Raw genomic sequence first — 17,715 nt, forward strand, 5'->3', positions numbered from 1 at the left:
GTTTTTAATTTCGTCTAATTTCTAGTTTACAGAAGACAATTATCTAACGTTTTCATTGATATGTTTCTTGTCTTTGGTTTTAAAACTATGGTGATAAGGTATGAAGATGAAAACCTCACGAACAGAAAAGTACTCCACAGACTTGGTAATATTTTTAGTTTTTTTCTCATTTTATGTATATGACGCCATAGCTGTGATATTTCATTATATCTCGCCAACACAATATTTGGAATCATACGAAAGGTTTAGCAGCAGACTTGAGATTTATTATCGAGTCGAAGGCACAAATCAGAAATAAAGGAATTTCGACCCTCAATCTGTTTCTATTCCCTCATAATGTAGAAAAGTTTGAAGACCATTTAGTATTTTTCTTTCGCAAATGATGTGTGGAAAAAAAAAAGATTTCAGTTGTTCAGTGTTTTTGAGAATTTTAGAGAAAAACCGAAGATTCCATTTGGCATCATATTGATATTGTAAATGAACAAATGCAATCAGAGGATGATCAGATCCATATATTGCATGAAGCTGTATGATATTTATGTTGAACTTTGAATATTCTTTTTTATTTTATTGAAAGTCATTATAAAGAGCAAAGTCATTTCCATAAAAACAGGTTTTTGAATTATAAACCAAAATTCTTTCTAGGAACAACATGGAATCTGTGGGAATTTAACTGAATAATTTTCTTAGTTTTTTTGCGTTTCTGAGACTTATGCCGGCCTCCATTATCTCCCTCTTAGGCTGCATTTATATATATATATATATATATATATATATATATATATATATATATATGAATATATGAATATATATATCTATCTATCTATCTATCTATCTATCTATATATATATATATATATATATATATATATATATATATATATATATGCAAACACATATATATGAATATATGAATATATATATCTATATATCTATATATATATATATATATATACATATATATATATATATATATATATATATGTATATATATACATATATATGAATATATGAATATATATCTATATATATATATATATATATATATATATATATATATATATATATATTTATGATAAATTTTGCACATTTAGACGCGTTTTTCACGTTCAAATAAGCCATATATATTTTTGATACATTAATGTCTGGATTCTCTTAACGACCTCGGGATCAGAGCCCCAGGCGAAATCACACAAAGACAAGAGCTTGTGTCCGGCAAGGAATCGAACTTTGGTCGGCAAGCTTGTATAGACAGTGACTAAACCACTTGGCCACTGTCTATACAAGCTTGCCGACCAGGGTTCGATTCCCGGCCGGACACAAGCTCTTGTCTTTGTGTGATTTCGCCTAGGGCTCTGATCCCGAGGTCGTTAAGAGAATCCAGACATTAATGTATCAAAAATATATATGGCTTATTTGAATATATATATATATATATATATATATATATATATATATATATATGAATATATGAATATATATATCTATCTATCTATCTATATATATATATATATATATATATATATATATATATATATATATATATATATGTATGTATATATATGAATAAATCTATATATATACATATATATATATACATATATATATATATATATATATATATATATAAATATATATATATATTTATATATATGTATTTATGAATATATATACACATATATATAAATATATATATATATATATATATATATATATATATATATATAATATTTATATTATACATATAAATATAAATACAAATATATATATTATATTTATAAATATATATACATATATATATATATATATATATATATATATATATATATATATATAGAGAGGGGGGGAAGAGAGAGAGAGAGAGAGAGAGAGAGAGAGAGAGAGAGAGAGAGAGAGAGAGAGAGTATGTTTTTGCTTACAGTAGTAAAAGTGAGAAGTCATCTTTATTTCAGCGAAACTTGCGCGATATATATATATATATATATATATATATATATATATATATATATATATATATATATATATATATGTATATATATATATATAAATATATATATATATGTATATATATATGTGTGTGTGTAATATATATATATATATATATATATATATATATATATATATATATATATATATATATATATATACAGTATATCTATAAATATACATATGTATATATATATATATATACATATATATGTATATATATATATATATATATATATTTATATATACGAGCATCTATATCTAGTACAATGAAGAACAAAGGCATTAGACATGTCCTTGGTCATGCCTAGTGTTTGGCCATCACCATCTCCAAGCTGGCCTCTGTCTTTTGTATAAAAATAAAATGTCCGGCTCATGACTTTGACTCAGTTGATAGTACGCTCTTTGCTGATGATGTTATACTGTGTACCAGTAGTGAGAGGTAGTAAAAGTAAAAGAGAAACTAGAGGAGTGGAGAAGAGAAATGGAAAATAGAGGATTGAAGATCTGCAGTAAAAAGGTAGAGTATTTGAGATTGAAAAATGAGGAGAATAGGGAAGTTAGTTTAAAAGGATAGAGACTGAAAAGAGTTGAAAATTTCAAGTACTTAGGACCAACAGTTGCAGAGGATGGTGATCTGGGGGCAGAAATAAACCACAAAATACAAGCAGCAGGATGGAGGAATTGGAAAATAGTGCGTGTAGTACTATGCAACAGGAAAATGAGGGTTAAGTTGAAAGGTAAAGTACACAGGACAGAGATGAGAATGTTGAGATGGATGTGTGGGGTGACAAGAAGAGATAAGATACGGAATGAGGTAATTAGAGGTACCACAGGAGTTAGAAAACTATCACATAAGATCCAAGAAAGTAGAATGACGTGGTATGGGCATGTCATGAGAAGAGATGAACAGTATATTGGGAGGAGACTGGTGGAAATGGAGGTACAGGGAACGAGAAGGAGAGGGAGACCAAAGCGAAGGTGGATAGACTGTATCAAGGATGACCTTCGATCAAAGGGATTAACCGGTGATGAAGTGTGGGACAGAGGTAGACCTAGAGAAAAGGGTAGACATAGGTGGAAGGGGTAGACCTAGAAGAAGGGGTACAACTATAGGATGGGGTAGTCCTACGGGGTAGATCTAGGGGAAGGGGTATACCAAAGGAGAGGGGTAGACCTAGTGGAAGGAATAGACTTATAGGAAGGGGTAGACATAGGGGAGGGGAAGATTAGGAGAAGGGGTAGACCAAGGGGGATGGGTACACCTAGAGGAAGGGGTAGACGTAGACCAAGGGGTAGACATAGGGGAGGAGTAGACTTAACGGAAGGGGTAGACTTAGAGGAAAGGGTAGACCTAGGAGAGGGGTAGAGCACGCAAATCTTGGGAAAAGGGTAGACATACTGGAAATGGTAGACCTAGAGGAAGGGGTAGACCTAGAAGAAAGGGTAGACCTAAGGGATGGGTAGATATGGGGGAAGGTTTAGATCTAGGGAAAGGGGTAGACTAAGGGGCGATAGGTAGACTAAGGGGCGATAGGTAGACAAAGAGGAAGGGGTTACTTAAGGAGGCTCCACACAAGGTCTTACGCATAACGCATCGTCGGGAGTACCGGGAAGTAAGTGATGTTATAATAGAGGTTTTTTTTTTTTACGAAACTGAAGGGAAACAAAAGACAGCAAGCTAAAAGGGTGTATCGTTACCAACTTAAAAATCTGTTAAACTTTTATTTTATCATCTATAACTGGCTGGACTGTACTACATTCGATCCATCTCTCTGGTTACGGCTCATTTCGTCTTTGCCGACACATACACAGAATTGACTGGCCCATTCTTTACACAGTCTCTTCTTTCCTCATACACTTGACAACACTGAAATGACCAAACAATTATTCTCTCAAGAGGTTAACTACAGCACTGTAATTGTTCAGTGGCTACTTTCCTCTTGGTAAGGGTAAAAGAGACTCTTTAGCTATGGTAAGCAGCTCCTCAAGGAGGACAATCACAAATGAAACCATTGTTCTCGAGTCTTGGGTAGTGCCATAGCCTCTGTTCAATGTTCTCCCATTATCTTGGATTAGAGTTCTCTTGCTTGAGGTTACACGCAGACACATTATTCTATCTTGTTTCTTTTTCTCTTGTTATTTTGAATTTTTCATAGTTTATATATGAAAAATTTATTTTAATGTTAATTTTGTTCTTAAACTTCTCTTGTAATTTATATCTTTCCTCACTGGGCTATTTTCCCTGTTGGAGCCGTTAGGCTTAGCAAGTAATAATAATAATAATAATAATAATAATAATAATAATAATAATAATCTGTTCAAAGGACGAAGTCTGTTCAGGATCTACCCAGCTTGAACTGACTTCATGCTACCACCGCACTATTAGTGAGCTCTAAGAGGAAAGCAAGACAATAAGAGCTGCAGAAAAAAAGGAACAACTAAATTGGATACTAAATAGTTATCTTTATCCATCAAAACCCAGGTCCTATGATTTGATCATATTAGGAATATTATTTAAAAATTGCTAATAATAATAATAATAATAATAATAATAATAATAATAATAATAATAATAATAATATAGATGGAGAAAGTTGACTAGAGAATGGATTTGTGAATGCCGCAACAAACTATTATTTTCTTTAACAGGTTGATTTATGCCTTTTTAAAAAGAACTTTTCAGAGAACAAGTGTTATATGCTGTCTGTCCACTAAAGAAATACGCCGCCATTATCGTAATTAATCTTAACAGAGGCGTCGCGGAAGGCGGCTGTGTGGGTCTCTCGTGATCCTCTTTTGAAATGAAATATTTATGCAATATAATCTTTTTCTTAATTGCAATGAATTCTAATTCAAACGCTCAAAATATAAATACATCAAAAGTGGTTATTTTAATTCATGAAAAGCAACTTCGATGGAATATTTTCTCTTAATTAAGAAAAACAAAAATTTGCCTAAGATTTTCAACCTGCGAGTCTAAATTCATGGAAACTGCGTAATCGTTTGTACACTTGAAATTATCTTATTTGATGCTGCTGAAGAAACACAGGAGGAATATGATTGCTGGATTTTGGAATACCTGCACAAAAGCAACGATGTTCCAACAATGTCAGGTAGGCCTAAAATGAGTCTAAATGAGGGAAGAAGCAAAACCCATAAACATCATGATGATAATATGGTAGGGAAAGAGAAGAAAAAAGGGATATGAAAAAGTTGATGATGGGAAGAAAGAGACTGAAGAGGAGAATTCAGCACCGGACCAAAGAAAGCCTGTTGCTGGTTAGCTGGATAACCGGGGGACGTCAGTGACGAGACACTCTCTATCCTGCCTGTCTCGGAACCCCAAACCAAGAGGTAGTCCTGCTTCGGAAGACACCCAAGAGGAAGGATCCTCAACAGAGTCGATTCTTAGGGCTTGACCCGAAGCTGGACTCTCGGAAACCCGAGTCTCTTTACTCAAGGTTACCCAGAACGATACAGACATCACTGCTACTACTAGTAAGAAAATCTTCTCCATTAAAGTAGACTCAAATATTTTATGCAAATTTTATAGATTTGTTGATTAATTCATAATGTCATAAAGGTTAATAGTTATGAATTTAGTTGCCTTAAATATTCATAACAATTACCGCTATTTATGGGGTTGAAATAATTTTCTTATAAAATGAATCAATATGTTGGTTAAGGAAAGACAACCGTTGAACCACCACCGCTACAAAGTTATTGTGAACTGACTGACAGGATAATGCTACATTGGATCCCTCTCTCTCATTTTGGCTCATTATTTCTTTGACTAATTTTCCAGCTAACACAAAATGAATCTCTCCACTGAGTTGTATAGGCCAAAACTGTATAAACAATATTTTTTTAGGTCTGATTTGAAAAACCTATAGTTTATTTGTAAAATAATTGGTAAAAATTTTGTGTTAATGTACTGTACAAAGAATGAATAGAATATAAATAGAAGCTTATAGCATCTTGCTTTACCAACTAGGGTTGTAGCTTAGATAATAATAATAATAATAATAATAATAATAATAATAATAATAATAATAATAATAATGGAGAAAGTTGACTCGAGCGGCTGTTTTGCTATACAATGGGACTAATAAGTTCGAAAGAAGAAGAAGAAGAAGAAGACAGTTACTTGAATAGCTAAGCCCATCTATTGTATTTGCTCTGCAATGAAAGCATGATTTTGGAACCTTGCTTTCAATTATGACTTAGAAATACCTTGTCAGTAGGCAACGGGTTCTCTGGTGTGTTGCGAGAAGTATAAAACGACCAAAAACATATTATCATCTATAAGAACAATATCATGTCCACCTCTTCACACTCCAACACCAGAATTCAATTCAACAGGATCTTTATGGACTGCTTCACCTCACTCCACAAGAATTACCTGCAGTGTAAAAATATAGAAAAGTGTTAAAATAGAAGAAGCGATGTAGTATTCCATAAGTCTTGAGGTAATCAAGAAATATTGACCTCCCTACTTTAATTAAATGAAATTTCTTGAATTTAAAGACTTAAAATGCATCTAAGTTAGTCTGTCAGGATAAAAACAAGTTTTCAAGTAGTTCCTTCATTAAAATGTTAGAAAATTATAAAGGCAATATTCAATTACCTGTTTCCATTCGGTCTGCAAACTTGACGGATCACCTTTAAACTGGTTGTAAATGAATGGTAATTCTGTCACTTTTGGCTTCACTGCGCTTGTTGCAATTTTTGGACAGAGCAAAGTCATATTTTCAAGCATGCCTAAATTGTTTGGAAGTCGCTTTGCTACCTGCTTGCAAGCTTCCCTTAAAAAGGTTGTGCATCTCCGTCGTACTTCAATTTTTGCATTAGAATCAATCCGGTGTAGCAGGAAATTTTTCCCCCCTGACTGAAATTCCCCCCGGGAAAAATAGCCTAGGATCGATTTCCCCCCGGGGAAAACCAGCCCGGGCTGTTATTCCCCCGAGGGGAATTTCAGCCCTAGAATATTTTTCCCCCCCTAGGCCATTTCTCCCCCCCCCCCCCCTCTCTCTTACAGAGAAACTATTTTCATGAATTAAATAATGACAAGCAATGCAATGCATAGTTTAAGTTACAAATCAGTAACTTTTATATTGTGATCTGTTTGCTTGATTTTCTGAGAAGATTCACGTATTGTGTTTTTATTACAAGTACAGTCTTTTTGGCACTGTCCTTCAATACTTCACCAATATGATCAACTGAATTGATTGATGTATGACAAGCAATGCATAATGAAAGTTTCAAATCTGTAACATTTTGATTGTGATCTGTTTGCTTGCTTTTCTGAGATGTACTACCAAAAAAAAAAAATCTCGTAACATTACTTTCTCTTGCTTTTATATACGCTTTGTGTGTACCAATATTAGAATGCATGGTTAAATCTGAATGGTGGGCTCTTATAACCGTATTACTTCTAATCCAATCTTTCAAAAGTTCCTCGATCTTCCATTTTGGGTTATTTTTTATATACACTCCAATTGCACTTCTTTGGCATTTTGAACTAAGCCAACCCTCTCACTGAGTGGTAAATATGAAACTGATGTCTAACTAGCGGAAGCAGTGAAGTCTTTTAAAGTCTTACCTGACAAACGCCATATAGTCTAGTGGCGTCAGTCAGCCTGTCTGGTATGCCAACTTACAATTTTTCATCATTATTGTTTAAACTGTATGTGAACTATTGAAATTTGAAATAGAATAATCGATCTACATTTCCACTTTGAAATTATTTTAAAAGAAATTACATTTGTAAAGACCATTTAAACGATTTATTGTCGCCTCAGTTTATTTCTTCCAGAGTAGTCCAATTTCAGGCAAGTAGCGGTACCCTTTTATAACCCCCGGCAAGGTGTTCAAAAGTAGCCCAATTGGGCGGGTTTGGAAACACTGATTACCACCAAGCATAGAAAATCTATTGATAAAACTACTGGATTTTAGGATAATATGAAAACTAACAGCAGTTAAACAATTTTGTAGTCCATGGAGGTCCAGAAACAGGAAATATATTGACAGGGGGACATTGCTAAAAAGAAAAAAAGATGAATCAAAACAAACAAATATTTTTGCAAGCACATTTCTAATTCATTCCTGAAGGAAAATCTTATCAAACAACTCTCTTACTGAACCCTATTATTATTATTATTATTATTATTATTATTATTATTATTATTATTATTATTATTATTATTTATCAATTATAAATTATAGATTATCAATCATTATTATAAATTATTAATTATTATCAATTATCAATTGTTATTATTAATTATTATTAATTATCAATTGTTATTATTAATTATTATTATTTATTAATCATGCATGCTCGTAACTGGTCTTTGTAATGGATGAATTTGCATTGGACCCCGTTCCCCCTCAACTTAATCTGGGTGAAGAAGGTGATATCCCATACATCCACTGTTCGTACGACAGCCCAACCGACTTTTAAAGCCGAATCTGTTCATTCGAGTGGCATTTTCTCTATGCTCACCTTTAACGTGAGGAGTTGTAGAAAGAACTTTGCAAGTTTCGTGGCACTTCTGTGTAACTTCTTGTTTAAATTCACAGTCTAGTTGTTAGTAGAGACGTGGCTATCCGAGAGCTCTGACTGTGCAATTGATATATTTTTTTTTATCTTTTATTATGAAAATACAATTACATTTTCTTAACATACATATTTTTTTTCTTCTATAAAGAAATATTCCTTAACAAATTATATTTTACATTTTGTATGTACATTATAACATCTATTATAATATGATAAAATTACATTTTTATTTTATTATTTTTCTAAATATGTTTTTAAGTTAGAAACATATTGATTTGTGAAAATATTTTTAACATGGTTCTTATATCCAATAATATTTACATTAAATGTATTTAACAGTTTATTCTTTATGCACTTAATAATTTGCTGTTCAGCACTTATTCCCAATTGTCTTGCCATCCAGATACTTGAAATAAAATCTGCTATTATTACCATTGCTGTATTTTCATCTCTTTTTGAGTTAGCTTCAAAATCTAGTTTTATAATCCTTAACCTGTTATTAGTTTTCCATTTGCAACATTTTAGGGGGATATAAGCAGGCCAACATATATAAGGATAACTTTGGTGGAGGAATTAAAGTTTTTTTTATGATGAAATGTTAAACATAGAGGTTATTAAGCATTTTACATTTGTCTGTAATATTATGAAGGTCATCACATTTTATCTAATAGGTGCTAATTTTCGGTATGTTATTTGTCGTGTTTATCGCTCCACTGGTGCCAATGCTGTAGTTTTTAATGAAATGTTTTTTAGTAAAGTGATCAGTAAATTCCCGGTCCATGATAAGATTATGGTAACTGGTGATTTTAATTTGAATCTCTTCAATCCACTAAAATTGACCTACATTGATGTGTTTGTGAATAGTATGCTGGGTCATGGATATTTTCCTGTCATTACATTACCTGCTAAGTTTAATGAGTCTAACCAAATTACACCATTTTCTTTGATTGATCACATTAAGACTAACTTTAAAATAGGGATTAATCATTCATCTGGTGTTGTGCTGTTTTCTTTGACAGATCATCTCCTAATATAGAGTCCTTTCAATGACGTCACTGGGAATCGCCGGCGGCCATGCTGGAGGGCATACAAAGCGAAAACATGGCAGCTGCTACAGCGAATATGGACAATGAGAGCGACTTTGTCAAACAATTGTCGGGTGATGATAAGCGTTTTTACAAGCAGAAACTCGATCTAATTGATGGCCTAGATCCATACCAGATGCAGAATTCATTCAGTCAAAATATTGAGGATTTTCCCAGTATTTCATACATTGATATGGTGAACTACTTGGTACTGTCGGCCAACCCAAAACATGAGTGGGCATACATTTCCATTGAATAATCTGCTTCCAGAATTCGTTGTTTTTCCCTTTAATGCTTTTAAGTCCAAAATTAGATAAACACTGGGCCAATGAAGAGGGTGTTTATAATTATAAAGCTAATATTGATCATTTAGCCTAACCTTGTGTATTATAATTTTTGATTGTCAAAATGTATGTAAAAGTTTTGCATTATAATGTCAAATCTTTATCAGTTCATGCCTAAACATTGTGTTTGTGTTTGGTTACAAATGCTATAATTTCTTATACAAATATAAACACATGATGGACAAACTCTATTGTAATGCTCATGGATGATCGTTTTGCCTCCTTGCAATTAAATGCGCAAGTTTGATTATTTTTTCAATGTTTCATATATAAGCTGAAGACCCCTTCGGGTTAAACCAGCTTTCAGATATTATTATCATTTATAATCAATGTTTATTCATCACATAGGCCTGTATGTCTGCACAATTTAATACACAAATTAAGATAAATATAAATATACACTTAATTATATATAGGCATGAGCACCTTGACGAAATAGAGACCTGGGTAAGTAGCCTTTGTTAATATAGCCAATATGGGCGCTTTTAATTTTTGTTTTGAAAATCTGAGATGCCCCTTTGATGTTTAAAAATTGAGATGCCCCTCCCCCACACACACTACACACTGAACTGACGATGATACTTGTCAAGTCACATATGCAATCGGATATAGCATGTTTACACAGGAATAATGATACTTTTAGGGCCTAGCCGAGACTGACCTGATATGAAATGATCAGAACAAATACGTGCCTAGGGTAGTGAGGATTCACGTAGATCAGCCCGTGATATTCTGGTCAACCACAAGTCACGTCTGCACTTGGATAATTCCTCTGTATCTTTGTCCTGATTCTGAATAACTGCCGGTATGCGGTAGAAACTCTTGTCATCTCTTCGTCCTCGATTCCCACAGCCAGCAATAGCGCAAAAACTGGGCATTGTGTGAATGTGAATGTGATGAAATGGCTAAATATTCAACAGTTCAACCATAGCTACTCACTGAACGCGTCTTTGTTTGCCCTCCAAGATGGCGGACCGGAAGTTTGATGACGTGTATTGAAAGGACTCTATACTATATGTTTGAAAATAATTGTAAAACCATTGTAAAGACTATACATTCTAGACTAATTAATGTAAACGCCATCCAGATGTTTGTTGACAGAGTGTCAAACTCATGTTTCCGACAGGTATTTTTAACACAATTCTAATGTTGCTTTCAATGAGTTTTCCATAAATTGATTGAGTGTTATGATTCTGCTTTCCCAATAAAAAGAAAGAGAGTAAGCAGGAGTCTAGTTAGTTCTCCGTGGGTAACACCTGAGCTAAAGAGGTGTATACGGCGTGTGGGTTGGTTCATAAGCGACAGTTTAATATGTACAAAATTTACCGACTTGGGTTACAAATAAAATCAAGATGAGGTACTGTAGGAGTAAGTTTGAGACTTGTAAGGGGGATATCATTAAGACCTGGTATAACATCAATACCCTGCTTGGGCGTGGTGTAAAGGAATCTGTACGGGCGATGATGACAGAGGATGGGACAGTTATTGAGGGTCCACAAATAGCAGATTCTTTCAATCATTTTTTCATGGATATTGTTTCACGTCTTACTGGGAATCTGTCCCATGATATAAATCTTACATGTTTTGATAATATTTGTCGATTTGACCACACAATCTTCTTGGCTCCAACAGACGAGGGAGAGGTCTGTTCAATATTGCGATCAATGCCGGATAAGGGAAACAGTCTAAAGGATATTAAGCCCAGTTTACTCCTATTAGTTCGTGATAATGTTGGACCTATCATTGCGCACTTATGCAATATGAGCATTTCTCAAGGCTTGTACCCTGATGTCCTTAAGGTTGGTCGGGTTATCCCAGTGTTTAAGTCAGGTGATGTAACAAAAATGAGTAACTATAGACCCATTACGACTCCAACTACTATAAATAAAATTTTTGAACTCCTAACTCATTCAAGGATGGTCAAATTCATTGATCGTTTTAATGTACTTTCGAACCTTCAGTTCGGTTTTAAAAAAGCATGTAGCGCTACTACTACCATTTTTAAGGTTGTAAGTGATATTTTACCCTCTTTTAACCACACGTCATACATGATAGCACTTTTTGGGATCTAAAGAAGGCTTTCGATACTGTGGATAGGAATGCCCTTCTCCATAAGTTATCAATTAGAGGATTTAGAGGTGCTGTTAACTCCTTCCTCTTGTCATACTTGAGTAACCGAAGGCAGTATGTTTGTATTGATGGCCATGCGTCTGATACTGGACCTATAAATTTTGGGGTATCATAGGGTTCGGTTTTAGGACCCCTTCTATTCAGTGTTTTTATTAACGATATAGTAGATGTAAGGATTTCAAAGACGGTTCTATTTGCAGATGATGCGTTTTTGTATATCAGAGAAAAATCACTTCAATTGTGCATTAGCAAAATAAATATATTGATTGCTGAACTCACAAATTGGCTCCAGAATAATAGACTAATTCCTAACGTTGAAAAAACTAATGTTGTTCACACCAAGGCATGTTGAAAGCTTGCCAGACATGTATTTTAACGGAGCTAAGCTTGAGTGGGTCTCCAGTATCAGGTACTTAGGCATCATTATTGCCAATAAGTTAAGTTTTACTCTGCAATCAGCTGAAGTTTTTAGAAAATTAAGCAAAATTCAAGTCATTTTTTATCCACTTTCCTCACTTGTGCCTCAGTCTGCTCTTATGACCATGTATTACTCCTTGGTGTACCCTATAACAATACAAAATTTTATCATTTGGGGTGGCGTTCTTGAGATAAACCTCCATAACATTAAAACCTCTCTCAATAAAATACTAAGCAACATTCTAAAGGTTAAGCACGACGAGAATAATGTACCTTTGATGAGAACTAGTGACATGTACAAAAGGTTAAATTTAATGAAATTTGATGATGTATACAAATATTTCCTTTTGAAGTTTATTCACGATGTTTTATATAGAAAGTCTGACGTTTTCAGTGAGTATTATGCCCCACTGTTGCCTTCACACTCGTGCGGTACTCGGGGCGTGAGGATCAATCTCCCGGCAGTAAGAGTGGAGGTGGAGAAGCAGTCTGCTTTGGTTCAGACGTGCAGACTGTTAAACGAAATACCTCATTGTCTTTTAAAGCCTCAGGCTGTTGTAATTTTGAAGAGGAAATACAAACATATGGTAGTTTCTCAATATTAAGTTTCCTTTAATCATTTTTATCTATCATTTTCTTATATTTTTAGTAAATGAATTTGCAGCAATCGCTAAGTGTAAAAAATTTATCTAGGTGATTGTATTTACGGTAGTGATGTTTTATATTCCAGATTCTCTATTACTTTAAGTTTTATATTTTAGATTCTTTATCTCTTTCAGTGAACCTTTTCTTTGGTGTTGAAAAACCATTATTGAAGTAAGGTTTATTTTCAATTTATTCTAAACAGAGTTTACTGGCTTATTGTACATATATCATTTATTGAATTTAAAAATAATTGTATTATCAATGTATTATTTATTGTATTTTAAAATATTTGCTCTGTCAAATATGTTTGCCATAGCAGAACTTAGTTCCTTTATTGGCTCCCTATATGTAATTCATATGTAAGAATGAATAGTCTAAAAGTCTAAAAAGGCTATTATTATCATTAATAATTACTATTTTTATTATTATTAATTATCATTATTAGCTATTGATATTATTAATATTATTATCTAGTATTATTATTACTATTATTATTATTGTTATTACATACATATACGAAGGCACTTCTCCCAATTATTATTATCATTATTATTACTAATCATCATCATCATCATCAACATCATTATTATTATTATTATTATTATTATTATTATTATTATTATTATTACTAATGATTATTATCATTATTAATTATCATTATTATTATTATTATTATTACCATTATTATTATTATCATTATTAATTATCAATTATTAATTCTTATTATTATTATTATTTATTATCATTAATTATTACTATCATTAATTATTATTATTATTATTATTATCCTTATTATTATCATTAATAATTATTATTTTTATTATTAATTATTAGTTATCATTATTAATGATTATTATTATCAATTATTATTAGTATGATTATTATTATTTATCATTATTAATTATTAATCATTATTATTAATTATTAATTATTATAACTATTATTATTATTTATTATCATTATTAATTATTATTATTATTATTATTATTATTATTATCAATTATTATTATCAATTATCATTATTATTATTATTATTATTATTATTATGATTATCATTAATAATTACTATTTTCATTATTATTAATTATCATTATCAATACTATTAACTATTAATATTATTATTATTATTTATTATTTCTATTATTAATTATTAGTATTATTATTTTTACATACATATACCAAGGCACTTCCCCCAATTTCCTCTCTACGTTCCTCCTGTCATTTTCATCAACTTATTCATGTGAGGCTGTATTCTCTCAACTACTTCACTTCATAACAAAATACCGTAACAGACTTGATGAGAAGTATAACCTAGGATGTGCTTCAAGTGAAACAAAACCAAGAATCTGTTAGATAATCTACAACTTCACCCATCACACTGAGTGCAATAGGCCTTCAGCTCAGCTCAGCTCACTCAGCTGTGCATGATCATTCAGAAGCACCTGGTAGGGGTAGTTGGGTGCATGGGTACTACAGGGTTAAAGGTTTAAAGGTCGCTCATGAATGGCAGAGGCAAGGGACAGTGACATTGCCATAGCAAGCAGGACAATGCCCTAGAGACTGACCATATAGTATATGATCAGCGCCCAAGCCTCCTCTCCACCCAAGCTAGGACCAGGGAGGGCCAGGCAGTGGCTGCTGATGACTCAGCAGATAGACCTATAGGCTCCCCCAAACCCCCCAACCTTAGCTCACAAGGGTGGTAAGGTTGCAGACACTAATGGCACTAACGAGTCTGAGCGGGACTCGAACCCCAGACTGGCGATCACCAGGCAGAGACGTTACCAATCAGGCCACAGCAATTAATTATGATTTCCTATGACATAATATCATTTTTAGAATTATAAAGTTTATTAGATTTGTCAGATCCAAAGATAAGATACGATTTTGTAGGAGTAATTACGTTTAAAATTCATTGAATTTATTTTTATTCATTTATTCATTCTTAAGTTTTTGCTGAAACAGCATTGGCAAATTATGCAATTTGTGATTACTTTCTATGTATGGAAATTATGATCTTATTTATTTTTTTTTATTTATTTTTTTTTTTCATTATATTACTTCCTTTGTATCATTTTAATGATAATATTTGACCCAGCAACGACAAGATAGAATTTTAATTTCTTGGTAAATAAATGGAATTAGCTAAAGTACAGAAATTACTGTTTGTTTTTATATGAACCCTAATGAGTGAAGGACTACAGACAGTTACTGCAATCATGATTTCTGGGTGGAGGGGAGGGGACATGGATAAGGATCATCCATGGAAAGTGGGTAACGACTAAAAAAAAGTTTGGGAACCAATGCCCTAAAGACTGACCATATTACATATGATCAGCGACCAAGCTAGGACCAAGGAGGACCAGGCAATTGCTGCCGATGTCTCAGTAGATAGATCTATGGGTTCCCCCAACTGACCCTTCCCCATCCTTGGCTCACAAGGACGATGAGGTTGCAGCGACCAAAGGAACTTACGAGTTTGAGCAGGACTCGAACTCCAGTTTGGCAATCACCAGGTCATAAAGAAGTGTATTAGTTGAAATAACAGATTCATACATAGGCCTATTAGATTGTCATTTTTGCGCCTGCCTAAATGTATTGGGTTCAGGCCTGTGATTTAACCCCCTCCAGAACTCGTTACTTCCCCATTCCATAATGTCTTACTTTTAGCAGGGGATGGGATAGAAGACGATGGTTTTACGAACTAGGAAAATTTGCGGCTATAAACTGGCATAGAAAGACCATAAACAGAGCTAAACAGAGCTTAACAGACGCCAGTGGAAGGACATGTGCGAGGCCTTTGTTCTGCAGTGGACCAGCAACGGCTGAGAGAGAGAGAGAGAGAGAGAGAGAGAGAGAGAGAGTAATGAAATTTCATTGCCGAATAGGTGCAACTCAGGCAAGCTGACGTTGCTGCCATTCAACGCTACCAGACGTACGATAAAATTTTGAAGACGCCAAACCAATAAACTTTAATGACACACACACACACACACACATATATATATATATATATGTATATATATATATATATATATATATATATATATATATATATATATATATATATATATGCAGAAGAACCACAGGGAAAATGAAAATACAGAATATACACTTGAGTCCTGACTAGTTTCGTGATACTTCCTCAGAGGACTGATTTATTGAGAGAGGTTTCTTACAATTTATAGGGAAAGCAAAAGTACGAACATACATATAGAGATTTAGAGCACAATGACACTCCCTTACCCGCTACCTGGGCTTGACTCAGGTGTGAGGAGGAGGAGTCCGCAAGCTCGTTAGACACCTGCTAAGAAGGGTCATTTCTAGTGGCGGGTATATTCTTGTTTTCTTCTTATTTTACTTTCATTACAGTTATTTATATGTCAATGCGGTAGCCTTATCTATATAAATACATAAATACATAAATACACTTGAGTCCTGACTAGTTTCGTGATACTTCCTCAGAGGAATGATTTATTGAGAGAGGTTTCTTACAATTTATAGGGAAAGCAAAAGTACGAACATACATATAGAGATTTAGAGAACAATGACACTCACTTCGAGGTTTCTGCTATGGAGAAATGAACGAAAAAGTGTATAGAAAACTCAAACAAAAGCATGACACGAAACTCAATGCACTGATAGAAAGCAGCCCGTGGACTACAAACGTTAATCCAGAATGTGTGGTTAATTTGTCAAATAAAATTCTAGATAAAAATGTGAAGTGTGCCTTGGGATACGGTTTAAATTTCTCGATGTCATCAAGTGCAGTGAATAGTGTAGAAATTACAAATGGAGTGTGTAACCTGGAGAAATTCAGTGATATTTCTGTAGAAGAAGTAAATATGATTAAGGGTATTATATACAGCAATATGAAAAAACCAGTGGTTCCAAATTGCCCAAAAAGATTCAAGAGAGCAATTGCCGAATTGAAGCAAGATAGAAATATTAAGTTGACAAAAGCCGATAAATCTGGAGCACTGGTAATCTTGAATAAAAATGATTATATAGAAAAAATGGAAAACCTCTTGAGTGATGAAAACACATACATGGAATTAAGAAAAAATCCAATTGAGTTTGTGAATAGTAATTACAACAAAAAAGTGAAAGAGTTATTAAAAGGGAATGAAGATCTGATAAAAAAGGTTTGTACAATATCACCAACATTGCCATATATGTATGGAACTATTAAAACTCATAAGCCAAATTATCCAGCTAGGCCAATAATTAGCTCTGTAGGTTCAGCAGCATATAAATTATCTAAGTACCTTGTGAATATCCTCAATCCTTTAGTTGGCACCATCTCATATTCAAATATAAAAAATAATGTAGACTTGATTAACAAACTGAATGAAGTACAGATCAACAGTACCTGTAGGCTTGTCAGTTTTGATGTAGTCTCACTATTCACAAAAGTACCTATTGATGACATGTTGGAATTTTTATCTGAAACATTAGATAATAGACAATTGAATCTACCATTCTCCATACACACTTTAATAGAATTAATTAAATTATGTATAAAATATTGTAAATTTGAATTC

This window comes from Palaemon carinicauda, unplaced genomic scaffold (assembly GCF_036898095.1).
Source record: "Palaemon carinicauda isolate YSFRI2023 unplaced genomic scaffold, ASM3689809v2 scaffold1, whole genome shotgun sequence".
Taxonomy (NCBI): Eukaryota; Metazoa; Arthropoda; class Malacostraca; order Decapoda; family Palaemonidae; genus Palaemon; species Palaemon carinicauda.